The sequence below is a fragment of the Strix aluco genome, chromosome 18 (assembly GCF_031877795.1).
Source record: "Strix aluco isolate bStrAlu1 chromosome 18, bStrAlu1.hap1, whole genome shotgun sequence".
Classification (NCBI taxonomy): Eukaryota; Metazoa; Chordata; class Aves; order Strigiformes; family Strigidae; genus Strix; species Strix aluco.
This window is the reverse complement of record NC_133948.1, coordinates 5,648,071-5,672,502: the sequence shown is the minus strand read 5'-3', so window position 1 is coordinate 5,672,502 and position 24,432 is coordinate 5,648,071. Positions and strand designations below refer to the sequence as shown.

At 44.7% G+C, this 24,432-nt stretch overlaps 1 long non-coding RNA gene across 4 annotated transcripts in view; it reads right to left on the bottom strand.

Annotated features, from left to right (window-relative positions):
* Positions 1-23,519, bottom strand: part of LOC141931529 (uncharacterized) — a 60,262-nt gene extending 36,743 nt beyond the window's left edge. For 3 of the 4 annotated variants that reach the window (XR_012625612.1, XR_012625611.1, XR_012625610.1), the window contains exon 1: positions 22,995-23,099. This is a non-coding gene — a long non-coding RNA (uncharacterized LOC141931529). Of the gene's footprint in view, positions 1-22,994; positions 23,100-23,427 lie in introns of those variants that run through there. The other variant, XR_012625613.1, reaches the window with a different exon arrangement.
* Positions 23,520-24,432: the final 913 nt, after the last annotated feature.

Here is a 24,432-nt window from a genome sequence, read left to right as displayed (position 1 = left end):
TGCAATTTACAGAGGGGAGGAAAAGACTGGCTGAGGCATTCACCCAGCTCTAGATATTTTATAGAGATGTTTGCCCCTAGTTGCCAGGATTTAAGATAGATTTGTTTATAGTGAGCATAGTAAAGTGACTATCTACTGAAAGGCTGACAGTTACAATTAAGTCATCATTGTTGACATGAGACAAAAATTAAAATAGACAGCAGGTTCAAATGGTATTAGAAAACGCCTGTTTGTTCTACTACTGCTTTTTCTTAAATAAACAGAATTCTGTTCATGTATGAACTGAGATAAAGTAACACCTTTTCAGGCCAACACCTTGTCATTGGGCAAATCTGCCTTTGAACTCTGATTCTCATGTCAGCAGTGGCATTATTTCCAGCTCAGCCTCCCAGCCCCTCACCATCCCAATGTGGGAGGAAAACGGCTCTCAGGTCCTGCCGGGGGCTCTGCACACAGCCGGCACCCCATGGGCCTTCACCAGGGTACGAGAGAGGTTTAACTCATTGACACCAATTCCTATCCAGTTCTGAATTTGAACCTGATGTTGTGACCCAGCAGGCTGCTGCGTCAGAGGTCTTACTGCTATGCAGGAAAACCAGCTTGGGCTGCCTGCCACTGTACCCCAGCCGTTGCTTCCAGCCCGTTCTAAGTGGCACTGAGGGAAGAAGTGTTTCAGGACAGAAGAGAACTGTTGCCCTTTCCCCCATCCATCCCCTCTCTTTCAGGTCCATCACAGTTGCTCACAATTAAGAGGTAACTTGTATTTATAGCCTTTCTCAGAAATCAGTCTCTACAAGTTCACCCTTTATTGCTGTGATGCCTCTAAAACCCAAACTGGCAAACAGTTCAGTTGTCTTTTGTATTAAGTGTCATTGCAATCCTCTTCCCCAGCACTCTCTCATCTTTCCATAAGCCAAGTGTGCGTCTAGAGAGAAACAAAAGACACTTCAGTTCGTGATTTCTGCTTGTTCGGTGCTTAGCACATTCCTGACTCGTCTGTTAGGGATCTCCTCAAAACAATAATATCACTGATGGAGGGGTCTCAAAGCCTGAAACGGCATACAATTGCATAAAAGCTTGTGCTCAGTGTAAGCTGAATATTCCCCTTCTTCCCCCAATTCCCACTGCAGAATGGCCTCAATCTACTCACACACATCTTGCAGCCTCCCCATGATGAGCCACTGAGCAATCCTCAACTGTAATTCAGAAAGTAACTGTTTTCTCACTGCCTCTGTCTCAGTGCCCTTGCAGGGCTGCACAGCAGCCATAGCCCAAGGTGCAGCTGTACACTCAGTTCCACCAACATCCCTTTCTTTACTTAATACCACAAGGCCTTTGTTCAGCCCAACTTTTTGCTCCCTTCTACTGTTAACTCTTGCTGTCACCATGGAAATAGTGCTGCAACTACAGAAACGAGTGACTTTGTATTACTAGTGTGGATTGTGAAAGTCACTCCACAACCCATGGAGAGGTTCACCTGTCAAGGCATGAAGACACAAGCTGTGCAGAGCCTGGCACAGGGACCCTCACACTGCGGCATCATCTGGAGGCCACCGCTGTGCCTCGGGAGCGGGACGGATGGGGAAGACCTCAATTTGATTTCTGACATTACTTTTTCAAGGTCAATTAACAAATCTGTGGCAATTATCTGTGCCTCAGCTCCCCCCATTTGTATAATGAGTGTAATGATTCTGATTTATCTGACAGGCATTTTGAGGCTCTCCAATTCATTAACATGTTAATGCACCTTGAAAGTCTTTGTTTTAAGGGATAAACTAAGAATTAGAATAGAACCAACATCTTGTCAGATTCAAGACTTCTTCATGTAAACTGTAATCACAGGCCTAGGTAATTACTGTATTCCTATTCCAAGTGTGGCAAAATAAGGGACAAATTAAAAAAGCATAGCCACATGTGAAATTCTTCAAGCAATTAAAGCTTTTTCATACCTCTGTTGGAAACCAAAGCCTGACCATGGACTGTGGAGCCTCAGTAGCCACTGAAACCTCTTCTATACTCTCTTCTCATCCAAAACAAGAGTACAGAAGTCTCTGCTCTCTCCAGTCCACAGCTTACAACTGCATATTACTCTGCACACATCACCTACACTCAGCACTATCAGTTGTGCATCAGATGTCAATCAGCCATAAGAATTTCAACCTTCAGCTGCAAAGAGGCAGGACTGAGTGTCTAGCAGTAGAGTATTGTACAGTTTAGTAGAGCAGAAATAGGGATAAGGCCATGGCAACACACATGACTTTTTAGGACTTGCCTACCAAACAGCCAAGTCCAGAGCACATGTGCTCTGAATAACCTTGTTTGTTCCAGGGAATCCAGTCCAAAACCCTCCACGAAGCCCATGTGTCAATAGTCCTTGGCCATATTTGGTCGGGGGAAAAGCTTCCTCTCTGTGAATGAGCGTAAGTCAAAGCCTGGCCTGGTGTTATCTTCTCCAGACACCCAGTACACATTCCCCCTTGTGAGTTGCATATTCATGTTACCTTTCTGGTGTCACTTCAGCACACCCTGTGTGATGATCTGCATTTGTGTCATTCTCCCCAGTCAAACACCAAGCCTCTCGCCACTAATGCACTCTGACGAGCCAGCCATCAGGGAGAGCCTGTGACTGCTGTCCTGCTCACATTTAGTGCTCACCCTCCCAGCCTGTCAACTGCCTTTGGAGCACGCATGGATCCAGCTCCAAGCACTTAACCGGGTCAAGTGAGCCCACCCGCTCCTGGTGGCAGCAATGGTGGTGTCTGCTGGCTTTTGCAGGGAACTCTTTCTGTATTTGGGATGCTTCAGGCTCTCTAGAAAAAAAAAACAGCTATAGGACATCTGGGTTTGTTTGTGGCAGGACTTTCTTTGCACTTCAATGATGCATGCTATGAACCCCTCTCATTTAAACACCTGGGAGAGCAGCACCTCTCTGGTAAGTGACCAGAATGGATCAACTGCCACAGGAAGTGCAGCATCTTCAGGGGCCTCCTGAACTGCTCCGGAGTAGCTCAATCCTCTCCCTGCCTTCTTTCAGTGATAAGGTAGGGATCCATCTTTCTCTTAATGGTCATACTTACATTACAGACTTGCACTGATTACACTATCCTGCCTATTCCATTTGCTATTCCATTCCCAGGGCCAAAACACTGATTTCTTCAGAGCTGCACCATTCAATGAGCAAAGGCAGCTTCTGCTCCCAGGAGGAGTCTTTCTTCATGAAATTCAAGAAAAAAAATGAGTAAGAGTCATTGCTATCAGTCCACTATCAGTATATTAGGAAGCATTAGAAGGAAACACATTTTCCTTCCCCCCAATCGTTTCCACCTAAATCCTTCACTAACATCACAGTGAAATTTTCCAGCTGGGAAATTAAACTTAATTTTCCCCCAGGGCAACTCGGGTGATAACTGCTTAGCCACTAGCAAATTTTATTATACCAAGAGGTATTCTCCTTTTGTTTTCCATCAAACTGATTTTCCAGCTCTACTCCGCATCAGTCAATGCATTTGCTTCTCTATTTCTTGCTTGTCAGCTATGCTACGCTGTGTTTCACGCGAGAGCCGTGAAGCAAGGCTGAGTGCTGCTGTCACCTGAAGGGACATAGACAAGGCAAAACCCCATGGAACTAAGACATGAAAATGCATTGTGTTAAAATATTAAAAATCATCTGGGCTTTGGGTGTGCTTCCAGAGTTTATGGTCATCTAGAGGCAATGATGCATTAAATTAGAAAGATATTTTATTGAATAATATTGGAAAGGTTGTTTAAAAAAAAAATAAAGGTTGGGGGCCTATTGAGCTCCACCAGCAGCACAAGTGCAGGTCAGCCAATTCATTAACTCCCAGTAGCCTGGAAGTTTTAACTGAATCAATGCATATAAGTAAAGAGATAGACGAGGCCAGTTAAAACAAATCCTAGACTTCCCCCAAGCATACTCCACTTGCATCATTCATAGCCACGATACTACACAAGTAAAACAAAGAAAAGCAGCCTGATCCACGATGCTCATGTGAATCCGGGGGGTCACAGGATCCCATTTTGCTCCCTCCAAGAAACCTGGGTGGGCACATTCCTGTCTCTGTCAATTATCCCCCAGGGAACAGGGACAGATCTTCCAAAGTGGAGATCTAAACTGCTCTCTTTTGGGAAGAAATTCATTTAAACATTCAAAAGGATCAGCCTACGCTCCTGCTAACACGAGATCAGATCTTCTCTGCACTAAGAGGGGTAAGGCTCAAGAGCAGAGGTGAGGATACAAGCATGGCAAAACTTAAGTTGGCAAGGAAAGCCACATGTTAGCAGAGTACCACCGCTTCTAAGCAGGTAATGGGGCTTGGTGGGGCAGCTTAGCAAGACTCAGCTTCCTCCCCCAACCCCACCATCACCATCTTCAAGTCTAAGAATGTGTTGTGCTTGACCTTATACAAGCACAAGCACATAACCTAACCAGTCACTTTTGAGCTGACAGGCATGTCAGACAGCAGACACTGTATCTACACCTCATGTGCAGAACCCACGGGGGTAGAGAATTTCCCCAGATCACCTAGAAAGCTTGGAGCAAGATGGGCAATTCAAGGCAGCTCTCCTAGACCCCCGCTTAGTGGTCCCTGCCCTCTCTCCTCCCTCACACATCCCCAAGCCTGTGCCTGGTGACTCCTTAACTCTGAATACACCTCTCAGGGCTCAGCCCCATGAACACTGAAGGAGGGGCAGGTTACCCATGGGACTGCTGGATTCTGTCATCTATTTGCTCTTTTATGATTTCTGAGGAGGTGAAAGCCTCCCAGAGCTGGGATTTTTCAGGACACTTCATTTTCATAGTGACTGTCTTAACAAAGGTAAAAGCCTCACCAGGGAGCATCCCTGAATACAGAGGACAAACAGCGGGCTTGCTCTGCCTGCTCTATGTGTAAGCATTGCTCAGGCTGCTGTTTTTTTCTTGGTACTGTCCAAATATTGACTGTGCTCAAGTGCCACTAAAATAACATTCAGTGCTTGTGCAATCACTTCAGGCTGTGGAAACTCTCTGAGAGAATAAATATTTTGCTGGAGTGCTGCTTTTTTAAAAAAAAGCCACCACTTTGAGAAGAGTGTTATTGTCCCACAGTCAGCTTTAGAGTGGCACATGAAGACGTGAAACACAGGCTGGCCTACAAATAATCTTTGGAATGGATGCAAGTGAGGAACCCCACAACACTATAGTTTGGCATCTCAGAGGGGCTGAGCAGCCTACACTGGGGCAGAGGACACCCAAGGAGACCTAAATGCAAGTAGTTGGCTGCTTGAAGGAGCAGCAGGATGGGGCCAGGACAGAAGAGGCCCCCCAGAAGGGCAGAGTGTTGTACAGACTGTGCTCAGGTGTGGTCCTGGAAAGAGTTTGGATTAGAGGGAGCATGAGGGGAGAGGAGAGGGAGCACCAAAGCCAGATGCTGCAGTCCTCTGCCCACTCAGTGTCCAGCAACTCACGACCAGGCTCCCAGCAGGGAGAAAGTCAGAGGCCAGAACAAACCTGCAAGGCTGCAGGTTTCCAGAAACAAACAACATCCAATCAATGAGCAGGGCTAGTGCCACTAAGACCATCCAAGGAACTTTTTTCCTGGTACTAGAGCAAATCTGATGCACAACATCCCAGACTGCTGCACCTTTCAGAATATTTGTTAAGTAAAAAATGAGTTTTGGAGAAAACTTTAAAGCAAAGCATGAAATTCTGCTGCTCCTGAGGCTCGAGTCCTTCCCTCTGTTGTAACGAGCAGTAGAAGAGGTGAAATGACATGGATAATGAAGAACAAGAAGATAAATAATAAGCAATGGAAAGTGAATGAGGGAAATAACTCTTCCATTGTTAGAACAGTGCTAGTGGCAGCTTTATAGCAACTTATCATTTCTATTTAAAGCCTGGTTTGGGGGCTATAATCTCTCAGCTGTTTTCTGTACCATCTGGCTGAAATTTAGCATAAAATTTGTTATCTCAGAGGTAAATGAATTCTTCTCCCTTTATCAAAATTGCAGTATTTGGGCAAGGAAACCAAGATACAGAGACCCACATTCAGGAGTCTTTTGAGCAGCTAAGGGCAATCTTCCCTTTAAAAAGAGCTTGTTGAGATAATGCAGTCATGGGAATGACATCCAATTCTTCCACAGCATTTTTCAACATTGTCTCCATATGCTCTAAAAGTCCCACGGGTGAAGCCTCAAAGCTGAAACAGCCCCCCAAGAAACTGCCAGGACAGTGTTGTACCCAGAAGGGCATCCTCCCATTTCCCCTGAGCCACTTGCCAGGGCTCACAAGCAGAAACCCTGTTGTCCAAGCCCAGGTATGGCCATTGTGGGAAAACTACACGGCCAGGGCTTGGGGAGCTCCTGGAAAGAAGAGTGCCAGGGCACCTCTGCAAATCCAGCAACTCAAAGCCACTGAGGCAGGGCCCAGACTGGCACTGCACACGTTGCCTGTTCCTACCTTCCAGCTCTGGCTTTGCCCCAGGTTTTCTATGTGTCTCTGGTCCTGTCACTTCACCCCTCTCACTCCACTCTGCTCACTGCATTGACTTCGGTCAAGTACTCGGGGATGCCCGAGAGGGAGAGCTTCGCTCCACTGCTGCCACGTGCTGCTGTACTTGCCAAGGATGGACAACATACTCAAACATCACTTCTTGCTCCATTTCCAGGCCATCACACGTGGGAGACCATGCATGCCCTGGGGGGAGCACAGGCTGGTTATGAGGAGCCCTGGGACACGGCTCTCAGAGGTTAGTGGCTTCTCTCTTTCCCCATCTGTTAACCTGAATAAGGGCTTCCCCCAGCCCTGACCAGCTAACCAGGACAGGATTTACCATCTACCCATTTGCCCCACCAAGTGCATTAGCTCCCATTTCACAAGCTGGGGATGCTATAGCTCCATTTCCACATTTCACAGCTGAACGTTTCTTTTTCCATTAAGCCCTAGACAGTTACTTTCTAATTCATCTTACATTAACCTGATTATTTCCATGCTCCGTGCTGCTTTGCCCCACTATCATCTTCAGCCATCCTTTGAGTTAAAGGTGTAGAGCTTTATCTGCTGAAAGAAGTCTCTATTTTCCAGTCTGGACTTCGATTATGCAGCCAATAATACAGCTCAGTGAAGGAAGGTTGTTGGGATAATTTGTATCTCTTATACAAACTGATAATAAAAATTTAGCTCCTTGATGTATTTTTCTCCCTTAAACAGTAGTTATGTTTCTTTGAATAGATAAATGTAAGATAAATTCAATTACAGCATAATTTCTCCCAGGATGAATAACCTTTAAATCAGCTCTGATCTCAAAGCACATTATGAGATAACATACTGTCCATTACATTGTTGAAATTGGGGCTATGGCAGTGCCTAGAGTTGTCAGTATGAATATCAAATTATTTATGTTCCTCTTTGCATCCTTGAATACCAAATAAGCTCAGGAACACTGACAGCAAGAAGCTCTCTTTAAACACCGGTTTTTAGTGGAGGCAAGAGGTGCTTGCTTGACAGCTCTTGAAATTGCAGTGCACTATTAATCACGGAGATGTGCAGCAGAACTATGAGCTCCCGCTCTGCTGTCACCTTGCCGAGAGTTTCCCCTCCTCTTGGGGAACAGTTCAGAAATGAAAACTCAGTTAAGTCTTCCACTTGGCTGACTGCATTGCTGCTGCTCAGGGCTGGTGCTGAAATAAAAGGAGAGCCACCATAACATTTTGAGCAGGTACTTTGGGTTTGAGCTGTTAATCAGGAGCAGTCCTGAAGCACATGCCTTTCCCTATCACCCCAGTCACAAGATTTATGAATTCTCTTTACCTCCTCTTCCATTTTACAAGCCTGACACAGCTATTGTCTGCTTTTGGGGGACGCTTTTGTCAAAACAGTAGTCAGTACAAAAGCAACATGCCTTAACGTAATCCCTCTCCAAGGTTAGCAGCGTCACACGCTGGAGTTGGAGTGCTTGAGGAGAGCCGCAATGACTCTGCACCACCAAAACACACTGAGCTCTATGCCATGAAATTTCCTTCCTGCAAATCAAATTAACCCTACACGAACTGTGACAAACCTTGAGAGGGTCCAACTTGCGGAGACCAAAAAATCCAATGTAATTTTCAGTGCAGACTTGGGAGAAGGAGGGAAATGTTTTTTCTTTTTAAGCAAAAGGCTAAGTCTTGTTTCTCTTGCAAAACAAATGGAGAAGGGTCTTGCTCAAGCTAGAGATCTGCCAGGTCACATTCTGCAAAGCAACCTTTGCACAGGTGGTTTGAGACCTTTCTTCTGAAAAGCCACCATCCAACAGATATAGTTCAAGAAAAATCTAAAGCTATTTGAACAAGAGTCTGGAGGATCAAAATCTATATCAAAACAATAGCTGTGCTTGCAAATGTTCTTAGTCTAAACAAGAGGAAGTTTAATAGTTCATTTCACATCTGAAAAGGCAAACCAAACAATGAATCTATAGTGGACTTGTGTTAGTGGGATGGATGAGGGGAAGATGAAGTAGTTTTTGATTGACCCCAGATAAAATCCCCTTGGCCAACCACTGAACTATTCAGTTTGGTCAGTGAGTGAAAACTAAAACTGAATTACTAACAAAACCCTACCAACAAGCTGTAGGACATGCTGGAGCTTTAGAAAGCAGCTTTTTAGCTCTCTAGCAGTTGTTTTCTTTCCTAATTTTTAAGGCCATCAGCATGTCAAGCAGAAAATTCAGTCAGCTGTAGAGAGCTGTAATTACCAAGACTGTTTACAAGAAGCTTTGATGGCAACAAGCCTCTTGTGCAGGAACAAGTTTACCATTGAAATAATTTGAGTGTCAAAGTCTCTAACTCAAGTGCCTGAATGGCTTGTTACTACCTAATGAAACGATGGGGGCAGAGCAAAAGGTGCTGTTAGCGCTGCTTGAGGCAAATAAGCGTGAAAGAGAGAAGCCCTGAGCAAGGAGCACGGATCACCAGCTTCTCCAAACCTCACAGGAGCCCGAAGCACTGGCAGCGAGCTGAGCACCCAGATCTGTGCTTCCCGATGCCGGCAGCGTTCTCCAGACAGCGAGCAGGCAGCCGGCCACGAGAGCTCCCTCGAGTATAACAGAGGCCAAAAGATACTCTGAGCTTGTCAGCAGCCAACCTCAGTGAAGACTGTTGTACACTATGCTGGGCACAGAGAGGAAAAAAAATATTGTCGGGGCAAAGCAAGTTCTGGTGGATACAAATAGAGCTGAGAGAGAAAAGGGAAAGACAGGACTCTGCTGGGAGGAAATGGTGGTTTGCTTAATGCCCAGATAACTGGTGAAATTATTGTTTGTCAGAAGTGCCCGGAAGCTCTTATTCCTGGTTTTGTTGTGATTTGCATTTTCTTTTGCTAAATACTTCACAACAAAAATAACTTCCTGGGAATTCAGTACAACTCAGGGCCAGGCAGTTTATTTATATGAATAAGGTTACGCCTTAATTTCAGTGGTCCTGAATACCCACTAGGTTGTTGGGGGTTTTTAAGACACAACCTAGACTTGAATTAAGATGCAAACACCCCACCCAGCTGAGAAGACTGTGAAGCTGTCATGCCCAGGGAGGCTGGGCATCCCTGCAGACTCAGGGAGCACTGAGCAGTGGCACCTCTCTCCTCATCCTTCCGAGGACACTAGACAAGTACCAAACAAGGCTTTTCTTCACTTGGTACCAGGCAGCCTTCTGCAAGCCACTCGCAAAGTGCTTTCTATCTCCTACAAGACAGAGCTACCTCCAGAACCAAAGCCCTGGGATTTAATCCAGTACATGAATCTGATGCTGCTTACAGGGGGAATACAGGATGCTCTCGATGAGGACAAGCAGCTTTCTCCAAAGCAGGAGCTGAACTTCACAGTACAAAAAGCTCATGTTGGTCACAAACCAGCAAATGGCCTACGTTTATCACTGGGATTTAGATGGCCCCATTTGACAAGCCTCCGCTAAGTGACTCCGCAAATCACATTACGTTTATCTGCCTTTGTTTTCCTCCAGCCAAGGCAAGTCACTTTGTAAAAACAACAGCTGTTAGTCACAACCTTCCAGTCCCAGGGAGTCAGCATAACTTATGAAATAAGACTGCTGGGTGTGATTTACCAAAGAGGGAAAACCATTTAAATTTACTTGACATAACCAACAATAATCATTCTCTCCGTCTGAATTTTATTAATATCTGTGCATTGCTGGTGATGATGTATGAAGGAGACAGAAGACGATGCTTTGAAGCTGGGAAATGAGGCTGGCCCCGCGGGGCTGAGTAAGTATCTGTGTCAGAGAAGCACACACATACAACAGAAGGTGTCATTTTTATGGTGCAGTGAAGCCTCTGTGACAGAAAGCAGAATTATTGTGGCAGTAATCTTTCTGAACAGACTCTCAGGTGGGGAGGAGAAGGGAGAGGTCTTCTGATTAGATGGAGTTGTTCAGCAGCTGAACCTGGGAGTATTTTGCAGTGAAAATACATTCGGTAGGTACCGCCTGCACGTTCTGTAAAGTCATTTTGCTCTAGGTCAGCCACAGGAACCCAAACACATTTTTGCAGCCAGAGGCAGCATTGCTCAAGGCATACTGAGAGGGCACAGGGACGGGCACACACAGGTACCCTGGAGCAGCTCTGGACCATCTGATGCTGAGGAAAGTAACTTTGTATCTCAGCCTCAGCTTCCCTTCATTTTAAGAAGGGCAAACTGTCAGCTTTTTATGCTATTTAATGACCTTCAGTGTTTTAAAGCACCTAATGCAAGTGTCTCTGGCTATCAGAAATTGAAACTCAGACTACGCTGACAGTGACACAAGGTGCCAACTCTGGAGATAAAAAAAAGTCCACAGTAAAGGCAAAGCCTGGTCTCAGATATCACATCTGCTGTCCCTTTGCTGTGGCAAAGCTCTCACAACTGCCAAGAGGGAGCTGAGCATAAGCAAGGCTGGGCAACAGCAGGTGGAAAACAGCAGTGGGTCCTATCAGCCAAATTGAAACTCTCCTGACGTTGGTGGGATTGAGCCAAAAGTAGCCCCACGCAGCTCTGCCCCACATGCACGAGTGATCCCACATGGCCGGGCACAGGCTGCACTCGGAGGGCAGCAGGCAGGCCCAGACCCAGACCGATGCACAGCGCTTAACACTCTCCCTTGTCACCTCCACAGTTCAGATGTGCGGCTTTGGCTGCTCCATTTCCAGCTCGAGAGCACGGCAGCTCCCACCAGGCAAAGTGGCAGTCTCTTAACAGAGGATGTGTTCTGCCCATCTAATTATAAAGCTTTCACATCTTTGGCTGGTTGAACGATATATAGACACTCTTGGGTATAAAGCATGAGACCAAACTGAAGTGGGGTCAGAGTTGGCAGACCCATACCCCTGCCTGCCCTCCATGGTATTCATTTTCCTCAGAGAAGGTCAGTCCTGTGATTCACATTTCACAGGGAGGCCCAGATTCTTCCTGAAGCCACAGGAAAGTGACTTCCACTAACATCTGCCAACTTGTTAAAAACCTTTAAATCCTGCAGAGGAGGAAAACATGATCAAAACCCCTTTCTACTCCTCTGTGCTTTGTTTTATTATTAGAAGCAGCAGGGGAGCTGCCTGCCTCCCCTCAAGCTTTCTTAATTCTGCAACAACCTCTCTGGGAAAAGCTTTTCTTCCATGTACACCCCTAAGGACCCACCAGCATCCCTTCCAAGGAGGCGGCTCCTGGGTACAGCTATCATGCTAGGCCAGAACAGCACAAGCCAGAGCTGCCCAGGGACTCTACAAGTGCATCCAAGAACAATCAGAGATCCCTAAAGACTAAACAAAAATAATAATTAAAAAAAAAAGCCAAACCACAGAGCAATAAAATCAGAATCAACCCTAAAGCATATTCATTCACCTGCTGCATGGAATCTCTCCAGAAACTTACTCTGTCATTCTAGCCACTTGCTACACATTAAAGAGTTTCAAGACCTCCAGTTTTACAATAAACAGAACTTTCCCAAACAGCTTTTGTTTTATTCAAAGTTTTGGGTTGAGGCAGGCATTTTTCATTCATAAAGGTTTTAAATGCAAACCAAGTCAGAATTCAAGAAGGCACTTACTGAGGAATCTTCATCAAGGAGAATTATACCTTTAGATAAACCACTGCTTTACTTCTATTACCTAATGCACCACAAGTGATTTAAGACAGTGTGGAACTTCCAGTACAGAAATTAATCTACTTTTATGGTAGCAGATTGCTCTACGATTCTTTTCAGAAAGCACCTGCACGATAATTAAGCTAATACCTACATGATCAACACCACACCATCTATTTTATCCATAAAGCTGTTTCTCCTTTAACTGCCAATATTTTCCATTTTCACTTTGCAACTATTTATAACCTAAAATGAAACAAATGCCAGTATAATATTTGTGTATATATACACACACAAGGTTGTGGTAACAAACTGTATAACAAGGCTTACAGCAGCAGATTTACCTTGGGGATTTGAGGGACTAAGCATTTGACTCTTCCCTTTCTGTCCCGATTAGTAAATGCAACAGAATCATTCTCCAAAAGCAGCCCTCCCTCTACACCTACAACACTCTGCTACTAAGTTTTGCCAAGCTTTCTGCTTTTGTGAGTGAGGAAAGAGGGAACCCCACTACGCTTGCTGCACGTTCAGGTTAAGGCTTCCCTTTCATGGCCCGAGCAGTGAAGATGATAGAAAAATTTGGTATTTATTGCACATGATGATAAAAATCATTCCCCAATTAAATAGTATACATCCATGAAAGTCACATGCAAGACTTAGAGAAAACTCTGCATGTTTACCAACACACCACATTAATGGCACAAGGCAGCTCCGTAGTTGTAATCCTCAAGTTGAAAAGAAAGGCTTCTCATATTTCCAAGTAAAATCTAGAAGTCACGGGTAATTTAGAACTCTAATTTCTGCTTGCAAGAGTGATTGAAACCATATTCAAATAATACCTCATAAACAACAATAAGGACAGAGCAAGATTTCAAGTTTTTTCTACATGGTCTCCTGGATCACTTTAAATTATTACCTCATCTCTTCCACAATGCGTGGCTTTCTCCTGGAATGAGCCAATCTCGCCCATGCACTGCAGATGCACTTCACACATGCCACCCTTTGAGCTCAGCTGGGTTAAGCATGCATGTAACAGGGCACTAAAAGAAGTAGCTAGGTTTTATTTACACTGCTGCAAGCTTTCTGAACACAGCAGAGATGAGAGTTACAACCCTGTGTGAAAGTAATTATAGGCAGTGTCCAGGGCAGAGGTACACAGAAGAGACCGACACAGAGACAAGGGCAATTTAACAGAGCCTGGTGAGAGCAGAAGCAAGGAGCCAGACAAATGTGTCAGTGCTCAGGTCCCAGCCTTCATGTTCCATTATCTACAGGCACTGGCTGAATAATTCTGCCTACAGCAAGGCCCTTGAGAGGCCGCGGACAAGATCAAACTAAGTGCAGAGTATGGGGATAGAGTGGCATAATGAGCTTCAAATGGTGACCAAATGTCACAAGAACTGTCACCAAGGCTGGAACTCAAAGGCAGGTTTCATGCGGGATGTGTCACAGAGGCTGCAGATGGCACAGGCACCAGTGGGACTTCTACCAAATGGCATTCAGGATATGAAATTTTGACCGACATCTATATTCAAAAACCAAATCCCAGAAGTTTTCAATGGAAGACAGAGAAGAAAAATGTAAAATTATTCAGAGCAGGGTCAGGAAAAAGGAGAAAAGATACCTTAGCAGCTGGAGCAGAGATCAGATGATAGACATACGTGAAGTCATGAAGAAGAAACACAATCAAGGAGTATGAAAAGTGACAATCAAACTTCAGAAGACTGATCACAGTTCAGTCTTCCTGAAAAGGTCATGATACTTCTTTTACATTCGGGGTTTTTTTCCCCCCTTGTTCTAATTTGCATCTTTTTTGGATCTTCCCTTACCTTTCTCTGTAACACAGCATCTCATTTTGCCTTTTCCAAGGTTTGTTTTGTATGGACTATGAAGGCTTGAATGCTGCTGGAGTACCCAAAAGAATACTTGGATTATTTGTAGAAAAATCATTGCACACAGTTCAGAATACACAGTCACATATGCTCTTTAAAAACAGAAAGTAAATCCATCCATTAGACCAAATGGATGTTTAAGGAGGACTAAGTAGCTGTGAACCTGCAGCAATGTCATGGGTCATCAGTGACTGTTAAAGCTTCAGCTGTAATGACAGAGTGGAGCTCTCTGCCTTCGATGACTTTTGTCCATCTACCAAGTAGAAGTCTGGTAGAAGCTCACGCTCTTCTCTAGCCTAAAGCTGACAAATCCTTGATAACCCAGGGGTGTGTTTTTACCATTACTTCAGTTTGTAAACTGTACTTCAGTCTGCTCAATTTTGAGCAGTAAGAATTGGGGAACTGTTTCTACATTACTCCTCCAGCTCAGGAGCATCCAGGTAAAATTGACATCAGCATTAGTTTCATGGAGCCTGAAGATCTCCTCAAGGACAGCAGAAGAGCTCCCTACAGCCAAAACCTTCACCAGAGGCAGCAGAACTATCCCAGATCCACCCAAAAACACAGTAAGAGAAGCCAACACAAGAGTCTCCAGTAAGGTGGCACGTTGCAGCCTGATGACTGTGCAATCCATTAAGAGTTGTGGGAAGTGCATAAGCATAAAGGGAACCCCGAGGTCTACAATCAGAGGCAGGCTCCCTGACGAATTAAGAGGAAATGAGATCTATGTTTCGGCTGTCATCCTGATGCAGTGGCTTGGAGAGCAGCCAGGGATTCCCGGGGACTCAGCCACGTCAGGATCCTCCAATTAGCAACTGGGCTCCCGCACAAGCTCGGGGAGGCACTTCAGTCTGCTGGAGCTCTTCAGTGCTGCCTCTTCGCACTCCGAGAGGGCAGAGGATGCATTTGTGTTGAAGCATGTGTTTATATGTATGCATTTAGGCTGTTCACAGGGAAAATGGAGAGAAGAATTATACGCCCTAAGAAAAAAATTGTAGCGGCACCAGAAGTGAATCCTAGCCCAAGGCTGTTTCCTACCCACTAGCACACAAGACCATTTTATCCTTGGTATAATCCAAGGCAGAAATCTGGACCCTGGTAGCATTTAGCTAAACCAAGCAGAGATTAAAAAAGTTGAAGTTCACAGACGCACATTAACTTTGCATTAGGCTGAATTGGTTGCTTGGATGGATTACCCCTTTGGGGCTTCTTCAATGGGTGTGCCTGGATCTGGAGAGGATTTCCAGAATCATAATGGGGAACTTAATGCTTCTTCTGGCTTAAGTCGACCCCCTTTGTCCTTCACAGGTCCCAGCCTCACCAGCTGCTCCTTCAGATGAGCCATTTGACCTGTCTTTACTCCATAATCAAGAGCAGTGCATGGGAATCAGAATGAAATGAGTGAGCAGAAGGCTGCTCACTAGCTTTCTGTAATTTGGTTAGCTCAGTAGTGTATTAAAAGGAAATCTGTGGAATCAGTATTAGCAATACTAAGTCTGAGGCCACTGGTTGTCATTTTTGTTTTCTTAAATTCAGCCCAAGAAGAATGATTTCTAGATATGAAAATTAAAGCATGCCAACATCATAGCAATTGGGATTACTTCCCCAAGTGCTGAAGGAAGGAAAGAAGGGAACAAAAAAAGAAAAAGAGAATTATTAATATTTGGGATTAAGCACAATGGAAGCATCTGCTGCAAAGTGATGAGAGAAAGAAGTGCAGATCTGGCAATGTCAAATACTGTATGGCTGTGCTCACCCAAGTGGCCAAAGATGAGCTCTGGATGGACTTCGCAGTTCCTTTATTGCCCCGATACGAAAAGATTAACTTATTCCCCTTAACTACAACTCTGCTTGATGCTGAAGAGAAAAGAGAAAGATTTTACAGTGCTTGCAAAGCAAAAGTAATTCTCTTCCACCGCTCACAAACTTTATGTGCTTTTATCTTAAGGAAAGCCTGTGTGAATGGACCATAATGCAAGAAAGGAAAGGAATAACGATGTGTAGGGGGTTTTGCTGAGGTGGAAAGAGGCATCTGTGTTAGAACTTTTTACTGCTTACTCTGCAAGATGGCAGCTGAAAGGATCAGTTACTCCTGAAGCATTCCCCGGGAAAACATTTGGTATGAAAGTTGGTACCACATCTCCTAGATTGCTCACAACTATCGATCAGGGAGGCGAATTAATGCTCTGTTGAGCAGGGTGTGCGCCCTTCACATTCTGATCTCTACTGTCACGGAAAAACACCTTCTGATACAGTCACCACTTCAGACTCCGCTCCATCGCATGTTTAAAACACAGCAATAGGAGATTTTGTATGGAAATCCATGCACAATACCCAATCCTCATTTCCCAAGCACTACGTAACGTTTTGCTTTAACTGCTTACCTTCAGCCCTGCCCCAGCAGGATGGTACAGGGCTGCCTTTGTCACAGTCAGGAGTGCTCACAGTGCAGCAAGGTACAACACAGCTGTGCACTATTTATTCAAATACTTGAGGGGGTACAAGAGGGAGCAGATACCTTCCAGCCTCCTCTTCTGCTACAGTTAAAGTTACCTTAGGGTCATGCTCACACATGAAAGCACAGCCAGAGCAGGGCAAGAGGGGTGCACTGCTGGGAAGGGACATGAGCAGCCCAATGAAGAATAAAGGAAGTGGGGAGTGGCATATCCTCAGCATTAATTTACTCTGATATAGCTTTATCTGTGGATAGAAATATGATTGAAGAGACCCAATTTACAAAGAGAATGGCATGCAGAATAGCCTATGCCACAACAAAAGTGTGAGGAGCAGCAGCATAGTAACTCTGGGGCAAGAGGACCCACATGGCCACCACTGAGGACCTCATCTGCTGTTGAGTCCCAGCCCTATTTCTCTCCTTGTTCACAACTCATGTTCTCAGTCAGGTACGGACACACAGAGAGCCCATAGCCTGAAAACTGCTGCTTTCATATTTGCACTCTGCAGAAATCATTAGCAACTAACATAAGCTTTTCTGATGTTCGCTACATCAAACAGTAATAGGGAAAGCAGAGAGAACTGTTCTACAGGTTTCTCCCTCCCTGTCCCCTCCTTAAAAGTAATTTTTCTACTGACAAGACACATTGTGAACTCAGTAATGTTTTCTTGCTGCTAAGAGCTGCAGCTCCACCTTAGGTATGACACATCTCAATCAGAATTACACTTTTCTTCTTCATTTTTAAACTGTTATACATTCAGAAAAACACTCTATTTCTGCCCCCCACATACAATTATTCCAGGGGGTCCCAAAGCTAGCATGCCCATTATATTTGAGGTGCAGTTCTAAAGATTGACAACACAGCATCTGTTTTTGCAGACAGAGGAATTCCACCGCAGTGGAACTGTGCTATCCAAGGGCAGATGGATCTCCCCAAGAGATACATAACGATGCTAGAATTGTGAAGCAAAACCTGGAGCATCTCAACAGAGCTTGCAGGTCACCAAAATAAGTGTTTCAGCAGTGACTTCTTGCTTGCAGATTCCCCCCCCCCCCATTTTCCTCAATCACAGACCCCTTTTAGGCATAAGGATGTAGCTGCTTACAAAACCTTAGGCTGTATCGATTATACAGAACTATGTCAGCTCTAGGTCTGCATGTGCATTACCCAATAGATTAGAAGCAGAGAAGACTCCGAAACATGTAGCATGCCATACTTTGAGTGCCATCTTCTGGCAAATAGTACTGCATGCCTGCATTTGTATACAGAGCAGTCGTACAATGCCAATGACGTCTTGACACTAGTTAAGCAGCTAATCACCTCTTGCACTCTTGGCCAAGACTTCTGACTAGGTGAGCACTCGATAGTTACCCTTTACTATATCAGGCTAGCACTTATGTTTCCGAGAAATTTCTTCCTGGCTATTTAAGAATACCCCAGCTCCTGATCTTCCCCCTTATCAGCCTGGTTTTAATTAACCTTGAAATCTTAGGACTATCTTTTTCTTATAATAGATGCATTAGAATTTTTCTTCATAAACATCATGATGATGAAACCTCTGGACGGAAGCCCAGGACAGGCAGTGCCTAGTCCTAAAGGGCACTGCACAATGCCAAATGAGTCCGGCTCTTTCGGCTTGAAGATTTTCTGCCAGGTAATTGCTAATCTATCTGCTAGATGGAGAGCTCAAAGAGATGAGCTCAAGGATCAAGATTTTTCTGGAGTTGAATTTTACTGACTCAGAACTGGGTACTTAGCATGATTTTAATAATTTTCTACTAGATCACATCCTTGAATCCAGGAACAACAAGTTCCCATTTACACCAAAGAATTTAGGCACTTATAAGTGAAAGACTTCACATCTAAAATAGCCCTCACTCTTCTGTAGTATTCAGCAGCATTCCTAATGCACTAAAATTTTGACTAACAGCTCAAGGCTGAAGAGAGTCATTTCCTACATCTCTGCATTAACTAGGGATCTGCAAAAGCCTTCAAATTGCATCTTTAACCATTATGTCACCAATATCTGAGGGACATTCAGGAATTTCAAATTCTTGCAGATTAGCAATGCTGTGTGGAACTGAAATAATTAAATTTGTCTAATTAAGCCACAGGGCTCTGATGGGAAATTACTAGCAAGCATATCTGCAGGCCTTTTTAGAACCAAAATTGCATCAAGCCTTGTTCAAGCTTCCATTTTTGTTTAAACATACAAATGCAGCTGCTTGTGTGCCACCTCTGTGTGCCTGCTTTTCCCTGGGGCAATTCCTGCATTACCTGTAAGTGAATTCCCCCTCTCCAATAAAGGCTCTGTTTTGAATTTCATTATTATTTTGGTTGCCTTAGTTTGACCTTCCTACTAAAGGGCCATAGATATATTTTTAATCTAAGGTTCACTATACCAGTTTAGTGCAATGAAATTCCCTAGTCTGTACAGACACGAAGTGGATAAATTTGCGACAGAATTTGAAGAGAATTTATTCTAAAGAGCAAGACAACTTGTTCTAACAACTCCAAAACACAAGTTATGACATTACCTGTATTAGTTTCCTAATTTAAGGAAGGAAATAACTGTTGTTAGAAAGATGCTTAATGAGAGAAGAGACAAATGGGCTAATTAGGTTAATACTTTTTCTTAAAGTGACTTCTCAGCATATGGAGATTTTTATGTCCATTACCTCAGCTAGAAGGCTGACATCAAGCTTCCTGGCTGGCCTCCCCCTCTCTGCCCTCATACTGCTATCAGAGGATTTCTGAAAGAACATATGCTTACTGCTAACTGAGCAGGTTTTGTGAAGTAAAAAGGTCATTTATTATTGCCTTTGCTGTGCCATGGAAGGATCACACTGGCAATGCAGGATACTGCGTCACACAGACACCCGTCTAGAAGCAGGGGAGGTGGGAAATAGCCACCTCATCTCTCCCCAAACCTCTCCCAGCATTACTGTCATATCTCAAGACACCACAGATCATAGTGGTCTCTGGCTCTCCTCCCTCCCCCATATACACCCCTTTCTGCTATGAATGGGTCCATAGTAGAGACTGGCATCCATATGTTTAGTAGCAGTACACTCAGAGGGAACACAAGGCTGTGAAATTCCTGCTCTCTCAGCCACGGAAAGGTCTAAAGAGAAACTGGGTTGCCTGCAACTCAATCACTGTCTCCAGAGCAAACCTGCTGGAAGATTCAGTGGTACTGAAGGTAAAAGAGCAGGACTGGGAAAAGAGAACAAGACCCAGAGAGGCCACGCGTTTGCTGCAGATGCTGATAATTTCATGCGAGATACACAAGCAAATCAATTTTCTGCATTTATCTGCACTGAGATACATCCCTGGGAAGGGTTTAATTTAATGTCCCATTGGCACCTACCTCCCATGTGCTTATGCCCGTCACCACTGAAGGACTGTACTGGCCAAAACCCTGGTTTATATCATCAGTTGAAAGGACTTGGCTTCTCCATATGTTTTTCCAATGAGACCAACACAGAGCAATTCCTCTTAGTGTCAACCCTATCATTGAATTTGATTACCTGCTGGTTTAATTTGGTGAATTGTTAATTTGAATGCACTGATTTATGGATTCAGTGTTAACAGCAGCCTTTGATTGCTGCATTATTCCGTTCTTGCAGTTCAGTGAAATCACCAGAGTCCACAGGCTTTTTTGTTCAAAGAGCAGGAACCAGGGCAGCCTTGGGGGGAGCTGAAGTCACAGCACAGACATTCAGGTTCCCTTATCTCCTCAGAGCCACTTGCAACTCACACAGCAAGGAAACTCTCACTTACACATACCCGACTGTAGCTACCTGGGATCCACTGGTACTACCCAAGGGAAAGCACAGGTCTACAAATAACACCGCAGAGTTAAGGTAGTCACAGGTAGAGCTGTGGAGAACAGCACTCCCTGTATGGGGGAAGACATCTGGATTTGTAATGGTTATTTCTTCCCAGTTGGGAACAAATCCCTTTTGCTCCACATTTGGGGGAAGTTCCATTTTAGTCTGCTTGGTGGTTTCTCAAAAGCTTCGAAGTTGTCAGTTATCAGACCTGCTTATTCCCCTCTTCCCCCAACGTGATCTTGCATTTAATTTTTGTAATAGTAGGCTTTAAAATAATAAGACACAATGCCCTACAAAGCAGAGAAGATATTCTTTGAGTGCTTTAAAAAAAAAAAAAAGTGTGTAAAACTCATGCCATGCTGATGAATGTGCTATGATGAACCTAGAGGCATGATGGAAAGTAAATGGCAGATCCCAAAATGCAGGGGTGGAGTGAAAGAATGGGAAATGGTGACTTGATTTGCCAAAGTGTTTCTGTTAAAGAATATTAATCTTTTCAGACAATCCATGAAAAGGCCCTGTAGCAATATCATATTAAATTAATAGAGTCTCATCATTATGGTAACCTCAGCTCAGTTTTGTAAGATGTATAGTGTCATCATAACCAAAGAAGAGTCCCCAGATAATTCTTCTCCTATAGCAATTGCTACTAAATGACACTGAAGTGACAGTCATTAGCTACATGGCATTTCGGGTGCCTGCCTGTCTCAAATGGGGCTTTTTGCCTGCAATGCAGCTGTCCAAGTGGAGCTTCATAAGCTGTACAATTCAGTTTGGGAACAAAAATCTATCTTCCCCATCATCAGAAAACATATGATTATGACCTGCCCCTACAATAAGTCACTATCACATACAGCCAGATTATCAATTATATGGACAGCTGTTACCAACACTACTGTTCATCAAACAGTTCCTCAGGTGTTAGCACAAATTGTCCAAGTGGAGGCTCTGGTACCTGCTACACTGCTCTCACTCCACATAGTGAGAGCCAGGCAACGCAGCCATCCTAAGCCTCAGGGGGTTTGCATAAATCTTACCCCCAAACCAGGAAAGATCACAACAGTCAGGGAAATACATATGTTACAGAAAGCAAGCTAAGAAAGCAATCCTAGTCTTCGTACAACTTAAGCCTTTATCTTTTCTCTCAGAGGACTTTGGTCTCATCCTTCAGTTCTCCAACATAAACCATCCACATCTCTTTCCACCTTCCTGCTCCCCACATCCACAGGAGATCTGAACAACATGAATTTGTACCAGTGGCTTTTCATTAGTAATGCTGAAAGTTAAATCAGCAATCTCAGGAAGCTAGATGGCAGCTGAAAATATCCCAATAGTGAAAGAAACAAGCAGTGAATGAACAGAGTCTGATATGGCCAACAGCAGAACAGGCATTTCTCAGCCAGGTACCTCTTCCACTAGGCCACGTGCAAGACAGTGGCAAAACTACCAAAAGCCTTCTGTAAGATTTCCCTCCTATCCCGCATTTGTAGCCAGACAGAAGTGCCCAGATAATTACGATGCTGCAATCTGTTTAGGATGGACTCCAACCTAAATTGTGGCTTCCAGGAATTCAGTTGCTACTCACATTATTTGAATTCAGGGGATTAAATTTGACCCTCGCAGCTGTCTTGCGGCACAAGGCTCAGAAGGGCTGAGAAGCTACTCCAGCAGCCAGAGCACAGAGGTACTTCAGTGTCCCCTGCACCCACCACCCCAAATAGCCAGAGAGCACACTGGAAACTGGCTACTTGAAAAACCTTCAGATACAGGCTCGAAGGGAAAATAGAAGGGAAAAAAAAAAGTTACCAGCTGTCTCTAAACATGGTACTGCACCTCCATAAAGATGCACGATTGGCTGCACCATGCCTGACAGTGCACAGAGCAACCCCTCCAGCAGCCAAGGGGCTGATTAGTCCAGGGTGTCTTTGCAACTTGATATGGCTCAGCTGAACATCAGACATATTGTCTCCAAGAGGCTCGTGGCTGGCTTTAACACTGTCGCTTCAAACAAAGAGCTTTAATCCCTCCCTAGCATAAGCATAAAAAGAATGGGTCTGAGTTTGTCCAAAATAAGTAATCAAGAGGGAGAGTTATTTGGTAATTTGCATCATTATCTCTGTCTGCTGCTGCATCTTTGCTGACAGATTATTTTTAAGCACTGAAATCCAGTTTAGGAGTCTTTCAAAACAAAGCAACACTCTTGCTGCTATGGCTACTTGGTCTGGGAGCTTGGCAAAAAGGAAAGAAGAGATACATGTGCAAGCACTGGGGGTCACTGTCCTATTTCCAACTCAGGAAGTTGGGTGTAGCACCATGAACTGCATCCCTCCTTTCCAAAACTGAGAGCCTTTTTCAGGTCATCTCTCAAATTTAGTCAATGCCAAAGTATTTCTAGAAACTGAGGGCAAGTCAGCATGATCACTGGTTGAAGGAACATGGACTTCCTAGCAGTTAAGTCATATCAGAAGGATTCAGAATCCAGCATCCGATCCAGGATGTACCGCATTGATTTTGCCTTATCAGGTGTTCCCATGTACATGTACCAGGCAAAATTGCATCTTATTCCTTTCCCAAAGTTAAGGCGCAATCAACACACAGTTTCTCGTGTTGATTCCCAAACTTGGGACACCTAAGCACACAGTAAGATTTCTCCTTCCCTCCAAACACAACCCAGTAATAAAAAAAAAAACAAACAAAGCAGGACTCACTTTTCACCAAGGTCCATTCTGTGCCAGCAGCCTCACAGCAACAGGAGAGCTTTGCTTCTTCTCTTACCTTCACCCACTCCCTCCTCCTACAGTCCCACGGCTGCCTCACACCACCCTGCAGCAGCACAGCTCTCACACAGTGCTTGACCTTCATCTGCAACAACCCAAACACTCTCCTCCCCCCCAGCAAGCTGAGCTCCTCCTTACTGACCACACCAGGTGATTTCCCTAATTACCACCCCCCCAGCAAGCTGGACTCCTCCTTACTGACCACACCAGGTGATTTCCCTAATTACCACCCCCCCAGCAAGCTGGACTCCTCCTTACTGACCACACCAGGTGATTTCCCTAATTACCTCCCCCCAGCAGGCAGGCCCAGCCCTCACCCAGGTACAGCTGCGCTCCCTGGCCTTGGGAAGGGGAACGGGCTCACCTGGCACTGTCTCATTTGAGAAAACAGGGCACCTTCAGCTTGCTCACATTTTTATCCTTTACCAACAATTGGAAGTCACTGAGCTTCTCAGATGAAAGGCTCTCCTCTAAGTGCAAATTATTATTAATGAATTTCCATCTTGGCTCCTTGACAGAAAAATGTACCTTGCAGCGTGTTATCTTTGCAACCATGCACCCCTGGCACTCATAGATTCCCTCATCTGGCAAGTAAGGCACATTGCCAAGAGTGATGTTCAGAGCAGCTCTCTGTGCCCGATCCCACTGCCTTTGTAACTGCAGCACAGCAAAGCTTAAGAAATGTAAATCCTGGCATTTGACCCAATGTGAATTTCTCAAATAAATGATATTTCACAGCCTGGTGGTTTCTTCCCTGCTGAGATGATCATTTACGGTCGCTCACTCAGAATTGGGCTTTGACGGAATTTTTGGTCAGTGGAAGATAAATTGAAAAATTTCAGTATCTGCCTCCGTCTCTGAAGCACCATGTTCTGTAGCTTCAGAAAAATTAAATGTGAAGGCAGGGCTGAGTTTTTCCCTTTTTTTAATTCCCTCTGTTGTCTCTTCAAATACAGCCTGTCTTCCTTTGCAGAGACTGTGCGATTTTGAAGACATGCTCCTGTTCAGCCACGAGTTACAGGAGTCAAAGTCAACGGCCTCTTCTAAGCTTCCTCTGGGCTCAAGACCTACAAAGAGCACAGAGAAGCACAGTGCCAAGATTCTCAGGAAAGAAAGCAAGCTCCTCTGTGGCTCAGCCAGCCCAGACCTAGGCAGCAGGTACGTACGGCAGCAGGCTGCTGTGAGCAGCAGGAGACGCTCTCCCTGCTTTGTTTGAAGCAACATCCTAAACAGTCAGGCTGGCAGGTGTTAGCAAAGGAAATATCAAGATGCATGAAACAATTCCTGCTGCTGAAGAAGAGAGCAGGCTGTGCTAGGAGAGGCAGGCGTTGTTCCCATCCTGCCCAAGTCTCCAGAGCACTCCTGGTAG